Here is a 16,318-nt window from a genome sequence, read left to right as displayed (position 1 = left end):
TGCCCAGCATAAAAACGCCAGATTCTCAAAAGCTTTTCTATTTTCTCCCACTGCATGAAATAACACTGGAGAACAGCGTGGAGACGCAGGTTCAACATTCTTGCACCGTTAGAGGGAGGCGGGGGAAGAGAATGAACAGCACCCCCACGTGAGACCCCGAATACAGGGGACCGGCTGGTCTTCGTGTCATACAGACCTGCCTTCTGCTTCTGCCTCTGCCTTTCCCAGCGGCACAGCTGGGGCCAAGTCACCGAACTCAGCAGGCCTCGTTTTTTATTTTATTTGCAAAATAGCTATAATGCTCAATTCTTAGTTTGTTATCAGAATTAAAATGAAGACCGTATATAAGAAGAACAGAATACAGGTCCTGACACTCGGTAGACGTCACTGGAAGCTGTATTTATCATCCTCCCACCACCGCCTACTCCATGCCCACCACTGCAGTCTGTGAGTAACTGCAGAGAGAAAGAATAACTCACGGTGAGCACTTTCACATACCAGTTGCTCTTCTCACACTCACTTTCCCCCGCAAGAGTTGTTTGTCGGATTACAGCTGCTCGCAAATAGAACACGGGCCTATTTAAAAATATGTAAGCACGAAGTGTTACTGCCACTATGTGACAGAAGTAGCTTTTGCTGGTTCTAACAGTACATTTCAGTGGGGATCTGAACGTAAGGTTCTCCACGCACTCCTAACTTCCATGTGTTGACACGGCTCCACTGCGTCTCTTGTGTCTTGGCTATGAAGTCAGGGAAAAGAACAGAGACTTCTCACCTCAGCACTGGTCAAGGTGGATGTGCCCCAGGAGGCAGCCCGTTTCACATGGTATGGTCTCAGCTGGGTCCTGCCAAGCTACATCAGTCATTTATTTATCAAAGGGGCCCTGCAGCCAGGAAATCAGACCCCGTGAGCCACGCACATACAAGGCACCAATATAAAGGTTCTCACGAAACATGTGGCAAAGCTGCCAAAGCTTTCAGCAAAATAATAAAGAATATTTTTAAAAACAAAACACCTTCTCTACAGGTGATGATGACAATGACTTATGAGTGGCCACTTTCTGTGGCCACTTCCTCATCATTCCAGGATGGAATTCTTTGGGCCCAGCCCCTGTCCTGGGACTTCCCTCCTATAAGATCTCGTGCCCCAGGCACCACCTCTCCCAGTTAAGACTGTCTTATACAGGCTACATGGAAGTTGCTATTCTCATTGTCCTCAATGGTAGAAAGTCCTGGAAATATTTTGCCTTTTGGGGTGGTGGGGGCGTGTTGGCCCGAGTAAGCAGATAAGCAGGGGACAGGGCAGGGGGATATACTAGTACAAAGCCCAGCATAAAAAATCCTTGGAGTTTGTGTTCTAGCTAATAGGAACATGAGCTAGTGCGGACACAGCCCTTCGTATGTGTCAGGCACTGTTGCTAGAGCTTTTCATATATTAACCTATTTAAGCCCCCAAACACTGTAACCGGATAGATACTATTACCCCCATTCTTCAGATGGGAAAACTGAGGCACAGAGAGGTTAAGAAAGATACCCTAAGTCAGATAATGAATCCATGGGGGAGCTGGCATTCATATGTAGATTCTGATTCACTGGTTCTGAGGTGGGGCCCGAGATTCTGCATTTCTGACAGCTCCCAAGTGAGGAGAACGCTGCCGGTCTGCGGACCACAGTGAGTAGCTCTAGAATGTGGAAGCATGTAAGAAAGGCACTGTCTCCACCCCAGAATCAGAATCATTTTTTGGCAGAGAAGAGGACTTGGAATTTATCAGTGTCACCAGCACCCCTGCCTCCCACATTCAGCATTCCTGACCCACATGACCCACACATGCCACCCTTTTGGAGCCTGAGGCTCCGAGTCCTCATCAGCAGGAGGCTGGCAGAGTGGTGGGGAGTGAGCACAGTCCAGGGCCCTTGAGGCAGTTGCATGAAAAGGCCCCCCGTGATGTACGCACTGTCATCAGAGGCTAAGAATGTGACCACATCTGCCACAGCCTCAGGGGTCCCCAAATGTCCCACAATCAGACATCCTCAGTGGTCCCCAAATGTCCCACAAATCAGAATCTTTGGGGGTGTCTTATCAAGTGATTTTTTTGTCCCACAAAGTTTGAAACAATCTGTTCTAGAACACTAGAGTGATGAAACTCTGCCCCACACAGTCAGGAATTACATCCTTTCCTGAGAAGACCTGTTCATGGACTCAATTTCAGCAGACTGGACCCAGGACGTGGCACACTGTGCTTGCTTGGACCCAGCGGGGTGCCCACTCACCTCTCACCTCGGTGACAGAAGAACTTCTGACACCTGAGAAACCCCAGCCCCGACAATAGCTCCTAAAGCGGAATCTGCTCAGCTCTAACCAGATATTAAAGTTAATCATCTGCTGAAATGTCTAAAGGGTTGTCTATGTGAGTTCTGAAAGGAAGACGAACTTTAACCACACTCTAGTATGAAACCTAGTAAGTCACACCTACAATGAACTCATAAATTGCTTCTTAAAATGAAATTCTTATTGAAATGCAAATTTGCTCCCAGATTATTCATCGAATTCATTATAATATTTGAACAGTATTTGGTGAAGGGAAAATTGGAGATATTGATAATATTTATCATTAACTCAAGTATTTATACTATGGCTAAGTGCCCTAAAAATCATGTGAGTCCCAAGGGAGGAAGGAGAAAATATTGCTTTCCTGACATTTATTGTTAATATTTTTGCTGCCTATGTATTAGCTAAAATAAGAACGAGGCTTATTAAAAATACATGATATTAATTACACATTCATAAGTAAGCTTAATTTTACATAATAGCTACGCTTCTAAAAAATGGCATCTCTAATTTTAACATGTACTCCTTTCAAGGCTCTTTATGGAGTCAGGTTCTAACCTTATCCTCCACCCTGCTGCATGCATCCTATCCTCTGCCCACACCACACCTGCGCCATTTCCTTACATACCTTTTCTTTATATCTCTGTGCCTTTGTCAGTGCCATTCAGGCTGAGTGTGCTGGCCTTCAACCGCCTGGAAAATTCCTCCCAATCCTTTAAAACATGCACAGGTGCCAGCTTCTCTGTACAGAGTTCCTTCTCCCTTGGGCACAACTAACTGCTCCTCTGGTATCCTGTCCACAATTTTATTCTGTGTGGCACTAGGCACTCTGGCAATTTTCTTTTCACATGCCTGTGTGTCTCCCTTCACTCAACTCTAGGCTACTCAAAGATTCAAAGATAGGGATATTGTCTTAGATATCTTGGTATTGCCAAGGCCAAAGGTAATGCCAAATACCATTGCCTCAGTGTGCTTTGGGGAATAAATAGAAGATATATAGATATATATAGATATATAGAGATCTATCTATCTATCTATCTATCTATCTATAGAGATATCTATCTATCTATCTATCTATCTATCTATCTATCTATCTATCTATCTATATATCAGGGATCAGGCCAACGACTCAAGCAAAAGATGCAGACATACCTTGGCACCAGAACATGATGTAAGTTCTATGTGAGTCTACAGACAAAATAATCGTGTCAATGATTGTTAAAGAGTAATATTACAAGCTAAAGTAAGAAGGGAAGAGAAGTACAGGAGAAATTCCTGTTCAACTGTAGGCCTTATTATCAGTGTGGGAATAGATTGTGGATGTTGGGGTCTCAAAAGTGTCCAGTGCACACTAGGACAAAATACAGGAGACTTTAAGAAAAGTTCTTAAAGTCAGAAAGCCTTTCTAAACACTAGAAAAGAACAGGTTTCTGCAAAACTAAGCACATACAGACAGACATAAAACCACAATAAACAGAGCCAAAGCCATACCACAAATTGGAGGAAAATGACATTAACACAAAAAAGTCATTTCACAAACTGGGAGAAAATTACAGTAAAATAAAAATTGCTGTAAAATGGCCATTTTCCTTTATTTCTTGTGTAAGGTGTTTCTATAAAACCATAATACACATCAATAACTTGACAGAAAAATGAACAATGGGCCAAACAGTTCACAGATGAACGAATACCAGGGGTATTTCAACACACTGGAGAGAGGCTCGACCTAACTCATGAGGTCAGAACCAATCCAAGTACCAGTTTTCACTCAGACTGGCCAACATCAAAAGTTTGATAAAGGTGTGTTGGAGAGCATGCAGGGGACAAGACTCTCATAGTTACCTGTGGAAACATGAATTAACATTATTTTCTGTAAAGGGCAATGTGCCAATGTATCAAAAATTGAAAATACGCATTTTAATTCTAGGAATTTATCTTACTGGTACACTTGTGAGAAATAATGTGAATGTTGACATTCATTGCAGCATTTTTTTTAAATAGCAAAGGGCTGGAAATAAATGATATACCCATTGACTGGGAAGTAGTTATGAAATTACAGTTCATAACTTTTAATGGCATGCCAGGTAGCTGTTACAAAGAACATGTAGTCCTATGATACCAATATGGAATGACCTCCAGGTTATATTAAGTGAAAAAAGCAGGCAGCAGAACATGTCTTCATTGAATGAGTATGCCTTTATTTATGTGATACATGTATACGTAAAAATATGTAGATGTATTTATAGGTATACACATACATGTGCATGAAATATCCCTGGAAGAATGTACAACACAGTCTGAGAATTTGGGGTGAGAAAGGCTTGCTTTGTACCATATATCCTTTTGACACTTTTGGAAGTATGTTTCACTTGCATGACTACCTATCTGAAAAGAGAATTTATAAAATAAAAGTTCTGGATTGCCTTCTTGGGATTATTGTGAAGTATTTTTTTAAAATGCTTTCTTTGCACTACCTGATTGAGACATCTCTACATCTAAAAGGTAAATACAGATAAAGAAAGAAAAACATAAATTTGTCTTGACCATCAGGTCCAGTGATCAGCTGCTGGATCCATAAAGAACGGTACTGAAGGCGGACCCTGGGCCTTGCTGAGCTGACCCTGCACAGATCCACCCTCCCTTTGCCCCAGGGCAGCTGAAATCACCCCTAGAGCCACCCACACCTGTCAGAGATGACTGACCACGCGTGCTCAGAAAATAGCCGGGATTAGACTAAAAGAATTCTCTCAAACCAGTCCATAACTTGTCTGGTTTAACTCTTCGGTTTATACATGGTTAACGCACAGCGACGAACAGGTTTAAGACACGATTGCCCATTAGGCATGAATCATTTGTGAGTTGGCTCCAGTGGTAATTGATCCTTGTCATTCATTAAATGCGAGAACACAGGCGAGCACAGTGAGGGGATGCGTGGGTCTGAAATAATTGGTGACTTTCTTTCAACAGCCGTAGACTACTGCACCCCTAGATCTTACGGACAGGGATCCTGACCTATCCTTTTCAGGCAAATATAATTGATACAGAAAATACCAACATGACTACGCTTTTGTATGGCTCACTTCAAACTCACTGAGCATCCAGGAGTGCAAGAAGACAACCACAGGCCTGAACTCAGACCCCCTGTAGCCTCCATCGAGAAGCCTGCAGGTGAATTTCTAAAACCTCAGGCGATACACATTTGGGTGAAAAAAAAAAAAAAAAAAAAGGCCTGCAGAAACTGTTAGAATGTGAAAAAATTCATTTTAAATTTAGGAAAAATGTTTGTCCACTTGTTTTGTTTTAAGCAGCTATCTTACCTATTTCTTTTGTTTGTTTCATTTTCTCCTATCTTACCTATTTCTGAAGCTGCTTTATTTTTCCTCTGATTTTCTGGAGAGCAGCATGATAAAAAATATTTTATTCAAAAATTTAAAAGGGTGTTGGAATAAACAATGGCTTTAAGGGATGCTCAAGGTTTAAAATCTATTTCTGTCATTAACAGGCAGTTCTACCATATAAGGAAAAAAATGTCCCCTGCTATTAGGGCAGTGATCATTTATGTCAGACACATAGCAAAGGGGCCAGTGCCATTTATTTTTACTATAAGTTTATTCCCTGGGCAGACATAATTGATGTCTTAACACTGACATACATGGGTAGAGCTATGTTAAACAGGTCCACTAACAAATCAATAGATCACATGGACCAGGGGTCCTCAAACTTTTTAAACAGGGGGCCTGTTCACTGTCCCTCAGACCGTTGGAGGGCCGGACTATAGTTTTAAAAAAAAACTATGAACAAATTCCTATGCACACTGCACATATCTTATTTTGAAGTAAAAAAACAAATGCCTGATGTTTTCGGCGGGCTGCATGTGGCCCGCGGGCCGTAGTTTGAGGACCCCTGACATGGACTAAGTGAATCACCGGTACTAGGAACTCTGTTATTTACAGAATTCTTTTTCATCCCCAAACACAACTCTGCGCAACAGATGTTATTATCCCCATTTACAGATGAAGAAACAAAGGCTCAAAGATGTAAAGTGATCCACCCAAGAGCAAGTCAGGACATCACAAAACGGTACCCAACCTAAGTGAGCTGACTTCAAGTCTGTGCACTTTCCACTACTCCACCCAGCCTCTGACAAGCACATCAGACTCTGCAGAGTCAATGCAATGAAGCAGATGTTTACTGAGCTGCTTCTCTACGTTAGACACTGTGCTAGCCCCTCAGTGACACCATAAACATGGATTGCCGGAATCATATATATTTGATGAATACATAAATCTAACAGACACATGGCTCCTATTCACAGTTAGATAATCCATAATCTAACTGTTACTATGCACCAGGCACTATTCTAGGAAAAGTCAGAAAAAAAAAAGAAGTAACAATAAAGCAATATGGTACACAAAAGGACAAAATCAGTTCCAATGATTAAATTCCCTTGCTAAAAGACAAAGATGCTCAAACTGCTTTTTAAAATCAGCTTTATATCTTCTTTCTAAGAAACACAGCTTAAAAAAAAAGGATGCTTAAGATTCTGCAAGTTGAAGAAGAGAAACACGGCAGGCACTGAACACTGGTGTGGAACCTCATACATTGCTGGTGAAATGCAAATGGCCCAGCCACTTGGGGAACGTCTGGGAGTTCCTTGAAAAGTTAAACAGTTATCATTGGACCCAGCAATTCCACTCCGAGAAATGGAAACATATGCTCACACAAAAACTTAGACATGAGTGTTTACAGTAGCATGTTTTCATAAAAGCCCAAATCTAGAAACAACCCAAATGCCCATCAACTTATGAGCAGATAAACAAACTGCAGTGTGACCATGCAATGAAATATCACTCAGCAATAAAGAGGAATGAAGTACTGATACATGCTATCCCATGGATAATCCCCCCAAATATTGGGCTAAGTGAAAAAGCCAGTCACAAAAGGCCACATACTATACAATTCCATTTATATAAAATGTCCAGAATAGGTGAGTCCATAGAAATATGGACTTGTCAGGGCTGAGGGGGGATGGGAAGTGATTGCTAATGGATTTCTTTTTGGGGTGATGAAAATGTTCTGGAATTAAATGATGGCGTAGGTATGTGACTCGGAATATCCTAAAAACCACGATATTGTATATTTTAAAAGAGTGAATCTTAGGGTATGTGAATTTTACCTCAGTAAGGCTATTATTTTTAAAAAACAGGTACAGCATGATTAACATCAGGCAAAACAGAATCCAGGACAAAATATATTAATAGAAATATCAAATGCTTCGGAAACATGCATTAAAATCTACTTAATTGCTTCCGTAGGTTATGGACAAGCAACAAGCATAGAAGACCTCTGAGCCAGGCCCTCCATGACTGAAGGGAGCGGGGAGGGTATGAGCAGAGCTCTGCTGTGTGCGCATGTGCGGCAACCAGTGACGGCAGCATGCACTCACAGGGCCAGGTTGCCAAGGAGTTCGAGCTTTATTTTGTAGACTTTTTTAAAAAAAGGAAAGATGTTAGATATTCCTATTTTATTAACTAATTTTATTTTAGATATTCCTGGTTTTTCTTTTTTAAAAAAATATATTTTATTGATTTTTTACAGAGAGGAAGGGAGAGAGATAGAGAGTTAGAAACATCGATGAGAGAGAACCAGGATCAGCTGCCTCCTGCACATACCCCACTGGGGATGTGCCCGCAACTAAGGTACATGCCCTTGACGGAATCGAACCTGGGACCCTTGAGTTCGCAGGCCAACGCTCTATCCACTGAGCCAAACAGGTCAGGGCCAGATATTCCTGTTTTTAAAAGCAGCACTGCAGGGGCCATGTGTGGAAAATAAATTATGGGGAGAATAAGCAACAAATAGGTAGGATGGAAGATGGATATTTATTTGAATTAGAGTAGGCAATGGATTGTGCCAAGGGGGATATTCGTTTGGATGCTGGGATGGGGGGGAGGAGGTGCCCAAAGGAGTGGTAAATGGAGAAGACAGGGGTGAGTGTGGGGCAAAGGGGATGGGCAGGGAACAGTAAGTTTAATTTGAAGCATATGAAGTACTTTGGACAAGTGGAAATTTAGAGCTGAAATTCAAGAAATCAGGGCTGGTGATAGCGATTTAGGTATCTTGACATAAGGCAGTTGGGTGTGTCTCATTTTCTAATGCTCACTGTATGAAGAGCTAGGAAAGTATGACATTTTAAAATTCATTTTAAATTACGGAGTCACCTGTACTTTCGAAGGAAGTCAGTCGGGTGTCTGATACTGCTGATTGCTCCTCAACAACCATACCCTCTTCCTCATAGCAGAAGCCCTAAAATTTGGGAGGGGGCTGGAGTGGCAGTTGCAGTTTGCTCAGCTAAAAATATGTGATCTCTCAGACTGTCATGCATGTAGGGTAACCCTGTGACATCACTCTGGCCAACGAGATGTAGGTGGAAGTCCCTAAGATGTAGGTGGGAGGGCATTACCTGCTGAGTAAAACAGCAAACCTCCCTAATAGAAGGGCCCTCACTCTTTGGCTGTTGACACTTTCCTCTGCGTCCTGCCTGTCCACGGATGTAAGCACAGAGATGCAGCAGCCATCTGTGGCCAGGAGGCAACCAGGTTGAGGATGAGGTCCTGCAGGCCAAGGTGATGGAAAGAGCCTGACTCTCTGACAACATTGTTTAGCTCCTGCCTCCTGCCTCGGCCTGGACTGCCTTTCTTGGAAGGCCATTCCACAAAACAAATCGACTTGTACCTGTTTTAGCCAGATCCTGATGTATTTTTTTTTTGGTTGCTGAATTCAATCCTGATACAGTATATATGTTGGATATATACAACATATCCACATTTTTAGTACGTAGATACTAAAAATGACAATTATTTCAGTTGCTTAAAAAAAGTTTAAAAATAAAATATTATTTATTCTCACTACAAAGAATTACTGAAAGCAATAAGGGGCTTAAGAGATAGTAGAGAGCACTGGAATCTTCTTTTCCCAAACTGTGACAAAACTGCAGCTGAAGGGGGATCAGGGGACCACCAGTCCTAAGAAAACTCACCCACACAGACTCACCGGCTACTGAGCATATTCGGGTGATGACACCCTTTGCACTTTGGACCAGGTAAACTGATTTGGCTCCCGTAAATGGCTGCAGCCAGAACACATGTTCTTCAAATAGACTTGTTCACCTGACTCTCCCAAGAATGATAGATAACCTTTGGAGAAAGAGTCTTTCTACGCTCCCAGGGACACAAACAGGAAATCGCACGACCTTGAGCCCCAGACGTGGGGCCCTTCGCAGAGAGCTCTCACTGGGCTGGGCTCTGGGATTATGTCTCCGGAACTACAGTCAATGACATTCTAGGAAAGCCTCATTGTTGCCTCCTTCCACAAAGCTCCCATTGTCTTCTTGGCAGGGACCGTGTTGGAGACTGAGATCCCTATGGCAACAGTGACTGTTTTGAAGATCCCTCAGGAGAAAGGTATTCCAGTTTTCAGGATCAGGACAAGCTGGGTAACTGATCTGTTTTTATCTCCTGGTCACTGTGGGTCGGGTAACAACTATTTGTGTTTTTCTCTTTGTTTTGCCTCCTGGGAAGCTCTGACAAAATTTCTAATCCCATCTCCAGAAACTACATTAGACCTTCCAGTAAAGTCATTTCTAGAAAGTACCTACACCTTAGGAAATATTCTTGTTCTCTAAAACAGCTCTGATTTTTATCTCATTTTCTAGTCCATGTGTTCCCTTATCTATGAATTTTGTGTTGTTGACTACCCATTTTTATAAGCTTCTCAAATGCTTTACGGACCACTTCAAGACAAGCAATTTTTAAAAGTATCAGGTAGTAATAAAAAGTAATCACTAACTTATTGAGCATTGCTATGAATGAGGCACTGTCGTAGTACTGAATTTATCTTAATTTCTTTGCCCTAAGTATGAGATAAGTACTATCATGATGATGCCAGTATTACAAATGGGAAAACTGAGTCCCAGAGCAGTTAAGTGATTTGCTCACAATCACACAACAAATACGTGATGGAAGCAAGATTCAAACCCAGGGAGTCTGAATTATGTGAGTCATACAAAAGAAGAAATAATAATATTTAATTTCTAAAAGAAGCAGAGGCCTTCTGATTTTATAGGCTGAGCTTAGCATTTTTCTTTTATAAGTAGATATCTATGATACATCTTGTCCATACAATGATGCCTGATGATCTATATCAATAAAAGGCAATGAGACAGTAAAAGTCAAAAGGACAAACAACAAAAAAGTAGTTGGATTTTATCTTGGATCATAAAGATATTCTTTCCTTCACTCACTCACTCAGTCAGTCCCCATCATGGCCAGGCCTGGTGCAGGTGCTGGGAACAGAGGTGAGGTGGACCCAGAACCTGCCCTCCAGGAGCTCAGGTGCAATTAGGACAAGTCAGGCAGGTAAAGGGCACGTGGGGGCTATGAGTGGGCTGATGGCAGGTCAGACAGGGTGTGACATGATCATCCTGAGTGACCCTTAGACTCTCCGTCCCAACTGATAATGGGAATAAGAATCAATTCCCTTTTAGGGCTGTCTGATGATTTCATACATATAAAGCTCTCAGCCTGGCCCATCACACGAAGGGTTCAGTACGTGTGAGCCTTTCCTCTTAAGGCACAGTGGATGGCAGCCTGGGCACCTTGCTCAGACACACACGTGCACTCATACGCATTCATGTCCTCAGAAGCTCAAGAGCTGAGGCTGGCTCCTGCCTCTTCCTACCTCCTCCCAGGAGCTGACTTACAGTCCACAGACGGGCCTGGCACTCATTTCTGGATGCCACCTTCTCAGAACCAGCGTCTTGACGCCGGAATACAGCCCCCACACAGAATGAATATTCCTTCAAGATGCACTTGAAAACCCTTTCTCCACAGAGCCTGGCCCCCATGACTCTCATGGGGCGCTTCTGCCACATCGGCTCCGTTTCACGGTATCTCTTTGGCACGTCCACCCGGTAGCGCACGGTACGAGTCCCCGGCTGCATAAGGGGTCACGTTCCCGCTTGAACAGGTCTAAGGAAAGACCCGACTAGAATTGCAAACTGGCTGAAGCCACAGAGAAAACATGTGCAACACCTGCTCTGCATCAGCTGGGAACCCCACGCCTCTTTGGTTTTGTGCAGTGGCTGAATCAAAAGGAATTAATCATTGCCTCACCAACCCTAGCTCAGACTGAAGAGTTCCCTCTCCGAGTTTGTTTTGTCATGCCATCAGCAAAGTCAGTCAAACATCACGGTTCCTTGCTAAATATTCCAGCAGCCAGATGGCAGGAATGCTACTGTGACAAGGCAAAACTCGCCTAAAGATAACTTGGTGATGCATCATCACGCCTGATGGCACTCGGCTGAGCCCGTTCACCCAGAGAGACCTCTTCAGCTGCCCCACTTCATCCAGGTTCTTCAAACCAGACATTATAATTCCAAACATCCAACTCTGCAGGGAGAAACTGGCTGGTAAAACAGACACGTCCCTACTTCCCTAGGCTCTGAATTGCAGGCAGAAGTAGATCACCACAAGACCACATATTAGGACACATTCCTCTACATTCCCCTCTAGGTAGCATGTTACGGAACCCTAAAGTTTCAAATATTTCTGCACCAAATTTCATGGGTATTCATAATCATGTTTGCTAGAAAACAAATTTCCTTCCTTCTGCCAAGTCACTTTTGTAGTTCTCTGTGTGTTTTTTTTTTTTTAACTTAAGCGTTGATGAACATATCGTTATAAATTCTAGACCAGTGGTTCTCAACCTTCCTAATGCCGCGACCCTTTAATACAGTTCCTCATGTTGTGGTGACCCCCAATTTCATTGTTACAAATTGAACATAATTAAAGCATAATGATTAATCACAAAAACAGTATGTAATTATGTATGTGTTTTCCGATGGTCTTAGGTGACCCCTGTGAAAGGGTCGTTGGACCCCCAAAGGGGTTACAACCCACAGGTTGAGAACCGCTGTTCTAGACTGTAAGAAAGTTGACTGATCCACCCTGGTGAAAACTCTATATGCTCTCTTCTAGAGTTAATTACATTTTGGTTTCTCAGACCTTTTCTAGATTATATTATGAATTCTCTCCCCCTCCTTCCTTCTCCCCCCCCCCTCTCTCTGTGTGTGTGTGTGTGTGTGTGTGTGTGTGTGTGACTGCAAAATCACAACCTGTACTATATGGTTTCTGAACAATACATCTCCTCAGAAGAATGTTGCCAGCTGGGCCAGCTGGCTTTCTCCTGCTCCTAAAACTATATGTTCTTAGACACACTGCCTCCATCCCTTCTGCTGCTGCCTAACTCCGTCTGTGTGACACCATCTCACACTCGCAATTCTAGGAAAACAACGGAGGCTCCTGGAAAGGAACAAAAGGGGGGCATGGCAGGGAGCCAGCCCGGAGTCTCCGTCACTCAGCTGTCACTCAGCCAGCTGTGCCTGGACTCAGGTGGCCCAAGTAGCCTGTTCATGGCTGCATGTATAGAATTTAAGTCTGTGGCCCTGGCCAGTTTGGCTCAGTGGACAGAGCGTGGGCCTGCGAACCAAAGGGTCTCGGGTTTGATTCAGGTCAAGGGCATGTACTTGGTTGCAGGCGCCTCCCCTGCTCCGGCCCTGGTCGGGGGCTCCTGCAGGAGGCAACCAATCGATGTGTTTCTCTCACATAGATCTCTCTCTCCTTCCCTCTCTCTTATACTCTCCATAAATATCAATGGAAAAATATCCTCGGGTGAGGATTAACAACAACAACAAAAGAATATGAAGTCTGTGGACCCAGGTTCTTAACCTCTGGCTCCTCTGAGTAAGGCATTTCACCATACGACCTTTTATTTTCTCATCCTTATAAAGGCACAGCAATAACTGTGTCATATGAGAGGGTGCCTGTTAAGGCGTTTGGGAAAGCCCCCTGCAGTGTATATTTCCTTTCCTGTAATTCCCCAAATTTCCTTTGCCCCCCTGTCCTTTTATTTTTCCCGATTTGGATTCTGTGGTTTTTAAATGTCTCTCTAAAATGCATTGACTGGAAAGCTGCATTAAAATTTTATTTACTTTTTTATTTAGGTAAAACTTAAGTGCACAAATCTCAAGGGAATAACCATACATTTCGATATGCATGTCCCTAAGCGGTGGAGGGGCACACTTTCCTAGCACCCCTGAAGCTCCCCTCTAGGTCGTCACCAGGCCTAAAGGCAACCCCTCTTCTAACCTCACCTTGATTAGCTTTGCCTAAAGTTAAAGAAAAAAAAAAATCCAGGAAGGCTGGTGTCCCAGGGATAACCGCTATTGCTGACCAAGAAATGTACCTCCAACCCTTCCTCTGAAGAGACGAAGGAGCCTGGCAAGGAGGCGAGGGCACGGACTTTCTAAATCACACAGGTCAAGTCGAACGAGGCCCTCCTTTTGCAGCCAACGATCTGGAACAAGGCTGGGAGCTCAGCTTCCTGCTACAGAGTAACTTTCCCTCCAAGCATCGCGCCCAGGATGTGGCCGGGGCCTCCCAGCCGGGCGGGCACAGCGCTCCCCGCGCAGGACCTCTGGGTCCCCACGCCGCCCCCGCGCCCGCAGCAGGCACCCCACGCGGCTGGCGCGCCGCGTCCAGAAGGCGCTGCTCCTGCGACAGGTGCCTGCCCGCCCACGGGGTCCGGGCTGGCTCCCGCACCTCCTGAGACCCGCTGTGCGCCCCCCAGGCCTGCGGCCCCCACAGGCCTGAGGAGTGCATTGGGGGAGCTGGGGGAGTCTCTGCCACCTCCCCTGTCTCCTCGAAAGGACTTGGAAGCCGATTCGTGGCCATTCCTGGGAGGGGAGTCCCGAGACCTGCGCTCTTGTGTGACCGTGGGCCAGTCACTTCCCATCTGCAGCCCGACTTCCTTCTTGGGGCGGCTGCTGCTGAACCCCCAAGGCCACCCGGAGTCCTGCAGTTCCCTAGCTCTTCCCGCGGCAGCCCCCGCCTCGGCGAGACCCCAGCCTTTTGTTCTGGGGGTGACACTGGGAAGAGAGGAAGGGGGCTCCGGAGAGGGCCTGGCCGGGCGCCCCGGCCGCCCGGCGCCGCTCCCTGGAGCTCCGGGTCGCGGAAGTCACCGGGCCACCCCGCGGTGACCTCCTTCCTCCGCGGTCCCGTTACCCGGGCGGGAGGCTCCGCGCCGCGCGCAGCGGGCAGCGGGCAGGAGGCGGCGGGTCCAGTGCAGCGCGGCGCCCCGACGACGACGGCCCGGGGGACGGTCCCCCGGACGCGGGCACGCGCGCCGCATCCCCGTCCCCGCCCGGGGTCGCTCCGCTTCGGGACGGCCCGAGCGGCCGCCGCCACAGCCGGTCGCCCCACCCTCAGTCACGGACCCGGACGTGCGCGGACCCGCTACCTACCGCGGGGGCCGGACAGGACCCGGGCTCCGGCCGCCGTTCCCGCTGCCGCCCCCGCCGCCGCCAGGCTCCGGGCTCCGGGCTCCCTCCGCAGCGCCCAGCTCCAGGCGGCGCCGCTGCTGGGCCCGCTGCTCTCGGTGCTGCGCTCGGTGCGCCCGGCGCGCTCCCCGGCCGCCGGCTCTGGTGCTGCCGGGACGCGGAGGCGGGGCCGCCGCCCCCACCTGCTCCGCCGGCTCCTGCCCCGGAGCCGCCGCCGGGACGCCTGCCACGCTCCGGCGCGGTGGGCGGGGTCGCCGGGGGCGGGGGCGGGGTCTCCGGTGGGCGGGGGCGGGTCCAGCCGCGGGGCGCGCCTCGGAGGGACAGGGACCGAGTCTGAGCCGTGGGGGTGGGAATGGGGTGGGCGGGGGGCCGCGGGACGGGGACACAGGGCCCAGCGCCGCCGGGGGACACACCCCTCCCCGGGTTTATTCCTAAGTATTTTGCACCTTCCTATGCTCCGGGCGGTGTCCTGAGAGGTGGGACCGGAGGACAAGGTCGCCTCTTCCCCTGGCAGAGTTCTTAATGCCACTGAACTGTACACTTTAGTGTAGTTAGCAGAGTAAATTTTACGCTACGGATATTGTATCACAATAGCAACTATAAAAAGATACGACTTAGAGGGACGTGACGGTGTAGGGCAGTGGCCCCACCCTCTGTAAAGGCTGCCCCCCACCCCGTACCCCAGAAACCCGCAGCGGGCTGGGGTGGTGCTGCCCGTCAGATAGAATTCAGACTTGAGCCTCCAGTGCAAGTCTCTGCACAGGGAAGGGACCGCCCCTTCTTGCCGAGGGGAGCAGTTGAGAGGCAAGGCATTCCATCACTTACCATCAGGCTGGGGTGACTCCTGCAGGTTCCGGGGTGGTTCTGAATGGGCTTCGTAGCCCCTGGAAACAGGCACTGCTAGCTAAACAGCAGCGCGGTGGGAAGGGGCTAGTTCTTACAGCTTAATCCCATCACTGCTGCCTCCAAAAATTCTCCAGTTCCAACATGTGCCGCAAACCCAAAAAGGTGGAGATCTACCTTCCCCACCCGCAGAGTGAGAAGAGAGAAAGGCTGGGGCCCCTAGAGAGAAGAGGAGCCAACCCAGGACGGAGGTGGGAGAGAAGGAAGGAGAGAGAGAGGAGCCTGAAGAGAGGGGCTGCAGGACCCAAGGGAGAGAGATGGCTGCTCAACAGTGTCCTGCTGCAGGGAGGTCCCCAAGTCCCCGAGGTCAGTGCAGGAGGCCTGGCAGAAGCCTCAGCCTCATGGGCTGAAGGAAGGACAGGGGCTGAGGGGGTGGGCACCACACTTCGAATGTGTTATTCTTTTCAAAAAAACCCTGACCAAGAAAAGAAAGAGGTAGATTAGAATCATGTCTAGAGGAGGAGAAAGAGTCAAGGAAGGGTAGAGGCCCTACCATGTTGAAGGCTAAGAGAAAAGAACCAGTAGAAGAAAGGGTTTCAAGGTTTAGGAAATCGAGGGAGTTGGAGGTGGAGCTAGGAATTCTCTGAGATGCCCTCTTAGACCTGTTTTTTGAGACACTGACAAGGGATTTGCTGAAGAATATTTTGCAGTTTCAAAATCTTTGATACTTCTAAATAAATGACATAACA

General features: G+C 46.8%; 1 protein-coding gene across 3 annotated transcripts in view; it reads right to left on the bottom strand.

Moving 5' to 3' along the window:
* WIPF3 (WAS/WASL interacting protein family member 3) overlaps positions 1–14,959 on the bottom strand; it is a 64,714-nt gene extending 49,755 nt beyond the window's left edge. The window contains exon 1 of one of the 3 annotated variants that reach the window (XM_059712673.1): positions 14,691–14,959. The gene's annotated coding sequence lies outside the window, so the exon portion shown is untranslated. The remainder of the gene's footprint in view (positions 1–14,690) is intronic. The other 2 variants (XM_059712672.1, XM_059712674.1) reach the window with 2 other exon arrangements.
* Between the last annotated feature and the right edge of the window lie 1,359 nt (positions 14,960–16,318).

This window comes from Myotis daubentonii, chromosome 10 (assembly GCF_963259705.1).
Source record: "Myotis daubentonii chromosome 10, mMyoDau2.1, whole genome shotgun sequence".
Taxonomy (NCBI): domain Eukaryota; kingdom Metazoa; phylum Chordata; class Mammalia; order Chiroptera; family Vespertilionidae; genus Myotis; species Myotis daubentonii.
Note: the sequence above shows the minus strand (reverse complement) of the source record. Positions and strands in the feature narration are given on the sequence as shown.